Source organism: Rutilus rutilus (assembly GCF_951802725.1).
Source record: "Rutilus rutilus genome assembly, chromosome: 4".
Classification (NCBI taxonomy): Eukaryota; Metazoa; Chordata; class Actinopteri; order Cypriniformes; family Leuciscidae; genus Rutilus; species Rutilus rutilus.
The window spans coordinates 32,659,464-32,665,463 of record NC_140212.1 but is presented as its reverse complement, the minus strand read 5'-3'; the positions used below and the strand labels follow the sequence as shown (position 1 = coordinate 32,665,463).

At 37.8% G+C, this 6,000-nt stretch overlaps 1 protein-coding gene across 2 annotated transcripts in view; it reads left to right on the top strand.

The window, feature by feature from the left end:
* The first annotated feature begins 3,734 nt into the window (after positions 1–3,734).
* Positions 3,735–6,000, top strand: part of LOC311289694 (protein NLRC3-like) — a 58,059-nt gene continuing 55,793 nt past the window's right edge. Inside the window, exon 1 of one of the 2 annotated variants that reach the window (XM_084407914.1) lies at positions 3,735–3,832. The gene's annotated coding sequence lies outside the window, so the exon portion shown is untranslated. The remainder of the gene's footprint in view (positions 3,833–6,000) is intronic. The other variant, XM_084407915.1, reaches the window with a different exon arrangement.

Genomic DNA, 6,000 nt, shown 5'->3' with positions numbered 1-6,000 from the left:
AATGTCAGAGCATGTCAAAACACCTCCAGGGCCCAGAAAACCCCTCAGACCCCAGAGGGTTAACCACAGTTGTGGCACTGCTGCTCTTTGAAATCTTTCTCATTGTAGTTTGTGGTTTGGATACTGCACAGAAGTCTGGGGTAATATATACCCTAGTAACACAAGATCTCTGTTTTTGTTACAGAAAAAAGCATTAAGGATTATCAACAAGACAGGCTACAGAGAACACACTAATAGTTTATTTGTAAATTCTGGACTTCTAAAATTCAAAGATTTGGTTGATTTGAAGATTTTGATTTTTATGTGGAAAGCTAAGCAGAGAGTTCTGCCTATGGTCTTGCAAAATTTATTTACCCTTGTATCAGAGGAAGATGGCCATAGAAGGCAATATCATTTTAAAACTTTTTTCGCACGTACTACACAAAAACAGATGTGTGTGTCTATTTACGGAGTTAAACTGTGGAACACCTTGGACTATGAACTTAAGTGCTGCAAAAGTGTTTGTAAATTTAAGAATTTGTATAAGAAAAAAATACAGGAATGTTACAAGAAAAATGATGACTAACATGCTTAAAATGATGATAATTAAGTGTAAAGATAGGTATTACTGAAAATATTTGGTGTTTGGGGTGAGGATTGGGGTTGATCCATTAAGCAGCTGTTTTTAATTTTTTCTGATGTGCACAAATAAGCGAGAGGTACCATAAGATTTTCTTCTTCCTGTTCCTTTTTTTTATTATTCATTCATGCACGTTATGAATGAATGAATGAATTTATGTATGACTTGTGCAATAAATAAATAAATAAATAAATGTGGTTTGTTCTTCCACAACGGTAGCACTTGCTGCCCCCTTTCTCTTGCAAGGACTGCATTCACTTTCAAAGAGCCACTTAACTGTTGAGATTCCCTCGCGGCCGTTTCCATAGACACTCACTGCAATGTGAGAGCTGCTTCCGTCAGTAGCCGTTTCTGTATAGACTCCGTTTTCAGCCCACACACAAAGTGATCTCTTAGGGTGCTTTCACACTAGCACTTTTGGTGCGCACCCGGGTTCGAATGACGTCAGAGTTCGGTTCGTTTGGATGATGTGAACGCTGTCTTCCGAACTCGGGTGCGCACCCGCGAACCGTACTCGAGTCCGCTTAAAAATGGTGGTCTGGGGAACGATTAATGTGAACTGCGGTACGGTTCGTTGCTGATATGAACGCAATCGTACCAAATTGCGGAAGTGAATCGCTATTGATGACGTATAATGTGGTGCGTGTGTGTGTGTGTGTGTATACACTTACCTTGACGAAAAGCGGGATTGACGCACTGCAACCAGAGAGACAATTTCCGCTGTCTGCGAAATTGTCTTCGGCAGACAGCCCGCTGTCTTTGGAACGATTTTAGTACTTTTGCGGCAGACAGATGCAAGTGTGTTTCTGTATCTTTTCTATGAAAACAAAACCAAAGGTTCAAAAAAGAAGAACAAATGTGAAGCGAGCAATTCTATCCATTTTGACGCCTTTTCATTCATAGTGGTTACTAGAGTTGAGCCGGATACTCGGCTGAAACGAGTATCCGGTACGGATAAAGCACTTTTGTCGAGTACGAGTATTATACGAGTAATACGAGTCAATATCTGTGCTCGGATTGAAAAAAAAAGAAAGTTATGTTGAGATTAGGGCTGGGCGATATATCGATATATTTATTTATTTATTTTTTAATGCGATATGGAATTAGACCATATCGCATACCGATATAGTTCAAATTTGCGCTGTGATCCTTGCTCCAAGCAAGCTGCTGACCCGGAGCTCTCTGCACTGCTCCCCGCACCCCGCCCCTCCTTTTCCACTTTGCGTGCGTGTTTAGAGCATGTTATGTTATAACATGAAATAAAGTCTTTCACCTCAGAAAAATGGACTTTCTTGTCCTGTCAACCGTTATACTGTAGTCGTAGCGCACACTCAATTGCACGCGCAAATGCGGCGTCGCGCGCTGTGTATCGCCTCACTGTATATAAAGTGCAAAAGAAACTACGAGCATGCAACGCCGTTACGTTGTAAATTACACAAAATAAAAGTAATGCAGGTATGATTTTCATTCTATTTACCAGGAGCAGTTTCCATGTTTCATTAACAGTTCTTGTATTGTGTAGGCTATTCACCATGGTAACTGTCGTTTCCATATTAACCCCAAAATGCCACTATTTTTCTTTGTGTTATTTTTTATATTTTTAAATGACTGTGGTGGCTCATACCAACATTGTATTAACAAAAACTAGTTTGGGACTGCTATTTAATACCTTTAGCATTGGCATAATGTTTATTTATTAGTACTAGTCTTTACTATTAGTCATATTCTTACAATTTATGTTAAGTAAAGGGGGACCGTACTTGTGTGTGTGTTAACAAATTTTGAAAAAAATAAAACATGAAAAATAAAAAATATTGGGATATATATATCGTATATTGAAATTCAGCCTAAATATATCGGGATATGACTTTTGGTCCATATCACCCAGCCCTAGTTGAGATGAAAACTCTTGTTCATTACATTTTACTTCATAATTGCAACAGCATGTGTTGTATTCATTGTTGCAAAACTTGTTCTGTAGTTCGTTTGTTATCGTGATCAAAACCATTGATCTGAAGCTCAATGCTGATGCTGTCATGTAAATATTTTTTTAATCAGCAATAAATATAACAATTTCTGATCAACCCATATCAATTGCATGCTTAAAATAACATACCGGTTAAAGCCCCGCCCATTTTAAGACAATCTGACTCACTTCCGGGTTAAATCCCGCCCACTTCCGGGTTAGGCCCCGCCCAGTCCGAGTACAGATACAGATACAGATAATTCATATGGTTAACAGATACAGATACAGATACAGATAATGCTGTACTCGCTCATCCCTAGTGGTTACCAAGCAACATGATTACGTGCCAGCTGCAGCTTGATGACACAAGCGTACTGCGTTTCAGATACAAATAATATAATGTGAACACAGTCCATCAGGGGCAGGGGGAGGAGGGAGCAATCGAACTCGGGTTCGGAACAGGTAATCGAACCAAGTGTGAAAGCGCCCTTAATGCATCTTGCTAATGTGTCCCAAATTCGCAGTGTTCACTCAGCTTTTTCAAAACTGCGACATACTGTGCTACTGTTTCTGTCTCCTGTCGACTGCGGTTATGAAACCTAAATCTTTCTGCAAGCATGATCGGTTTCAGTGAGAAATGTTCTTTCAAAACACGCACAATGTCTTCGTATGACTTCACACCCGGTTTATCCAGAGCAATTAAACTTTGCAACAGTCCATATGTAGATGCATCCATTATACTCAGTAACACCGCGACTTGTTTCTCATCTGCAATGTCATTTGCAGCAACAAATTGTTCAAACCTTTCTATGTAGGGAGCCCACTGTTCTGCTGACTCAAAGGCATCCATATGACCGATAAACACAGCCATTTTGTCGGTGGTCCACTACATTCATCAGATCTGCAGTATTCACTAGCCAGCTCTCCACGTCGCACTAAACATGGGTTCAACAAAGATGATCCTTGTCGCCAATATGTTATGTCTTTGTCTTTTATATAACACAATGATACGTTGAGACGATTGTTGTGTTAACTCATTTCTGTTTACTGAGAACGTCTTTTATGACTTAACACAACATACAAGGGAGTGAACTAGAGCGCCCTGTAGTGCACAGACATATTATGTGCATATATCTCTTCTTGAAAAGCAGTTTCACTTCCTTCACGGAAGTGAAAGAAATTTCAGAGCTGCTGTTCAACTCGATAGTTCAGAAGAGAAAAAAGAAAGATCTACAAATATTGTTGAGGTGAGCGTTTCATGTTTCTTTAGTTCTTTTTATGTTTTTTCAAATATAGAAAACTCCAATTGCAAAAATAAATCTTCCATAAAAACATAAAATTTGTTCACTTTTGACTGCAGATGAGTGAAATGTGAGATTGGAAAAGTAGGGCTGAATAACAATGATTTCTGATTTATTGGCATAATCTGTGCTTTCACACGTGCTGAAAATCTCTGAAGCTAGAGCAGTGTTTATTTCATTGACAAATAATTTATCATAATTTTCATCAACGAAAGCAAGACGATAACTAAATAAAAACCAGTTATGACAAAACTCTAAAACTATCTTTTGAAATTTCTGTCAACAAATTAAAACCGAGACAAAAATGTTGGGGAGGGACAATTGATAACTAATACTACTCATTTGAATTGTAACATGCTGATGTACCCGGCAGGACATAAGTTGGCATACACTTGCTGCACGTCTCATGAAACGTTAAAAAAATGTAAACAGAAATGGCTAGGAGAAAGAGAAGAGCAGGCAAATGGATAAATCTGAAAAAGTATGTCTGCTTGAGAGAATGAAGAATATTGTATGCAAGTTGATATAAAGAATGCACATATCATTAATTAAAAAGAAAACCATGTTCTTGTTTCTTTATGAAAAGTGGTTTTATTTATTTAAGATAAATAAACACATCAGAGCAGTTAAATATGTGTCTATATTGCATGTTCAAACCTTAATATCATTCAAATTAGCAGGTTAATAGATGTTTTCTCCAGGAGTAAATGAGTTTGGAAATTTTAGAGAAATGCTTAATGCATTATAATTTAACTAAACCCATTAGATTTGAGTTGACTAAAATCTTATGATATTCAGTCGACTAAAACAATTCCGATGACTAAAATATGACTAAAACTAAATGGCATGTTAGTCAAAAGACTATGACTAAAACTAAATCGAAATTTGCTGTCAAAATTAACACTGGCTTCGAGACATTTATCTGAAGTAAACTAACCCTGAAACATATTCTCTGAGACATAAACCTGCTTTATGGAAACCGTAGTCTCCAAGCTACTCAGGGATGCACTTCACCTCCATAAAGATATTGCTGTGGATATTGCAAATATGGACATTGCAGCCAAAACCTAAACCCCATGAGGCTTGGAGAAGAAGTTCAATCGTCCAGATGAGGCAGAAGCATATGTAAAGTACTGTCGCAGAGAAAAAGTGAGAGAGATGTAGTTCATTCAGATAAAGTACCTCCCACCTGCATAGAGATCTACATTTTGAGGATAGCTATCTAATTGTGAAAAGGCATTTTTCCACATTCCAGATGAAAGTGGACAAAATGTATCTGGTTGAAGCCACAAATGTAAATTTTACTCCTAAAATTGGAAAAATGAACCATGTGAGGGCGTGTTATAATGGCTCCTCGTACACAGAAATGACAGCACTACTGCAACACACATAGCTGCATAGGAGTAGCTCAGCTACTGAAATGAAACTGAAAGTCCGGTGTCTCAGCTTGAAGCTCAACACACAATCATCTTCATTAAAAGTAGTGACACTAAATTATCTTTCCAGTGCTGATGCCGCTCTCTCTACAATTGCATCTTTGATCTTGAAATGAGCTGATAAATGAAACCATGCTCATATCTTGCTTTCATTGACGTGAACTTCTTATCGTGAATATATGATGTGAATTCGCTTATAGAGCAGGAATTGAAGATTGGAACACTTTTGTAAAAAAAAAAAAAAACGAAGAGCTATCCGATCAATAAAACAAGCACAAATGACTGTGTAAATAGGCCCATTTTGAAATCTGTTAGTCTAATTTAAACCTGAAGAATTTTTTTTTTTTTTTTAATCTTATTATGAAAGGAGTATATGGGTTGTGGGACTGTGATTAACTTGGAAGCTTAAAAATGGCACTTCATGACTAAAAGGTTGACAACCCGTCTTATATAGACTCGTTGGTTGAGTTAAGCCCTATTTTGACGGGACTAGTTTAAAACAGAGATGTGGGGTAATGTAATTTTACCACAGGACGTCTGTAATAATAATGGCCAATTCGCACGGGATAAGATATCTTAGTAAAACTAGCAGAAGTGGGAGGGGTAACTCGATTTACGCACCACCATCACCTCCCTTTCGTCATGTGCATATTACGTTGCTTCCTGGTATCATGTGCG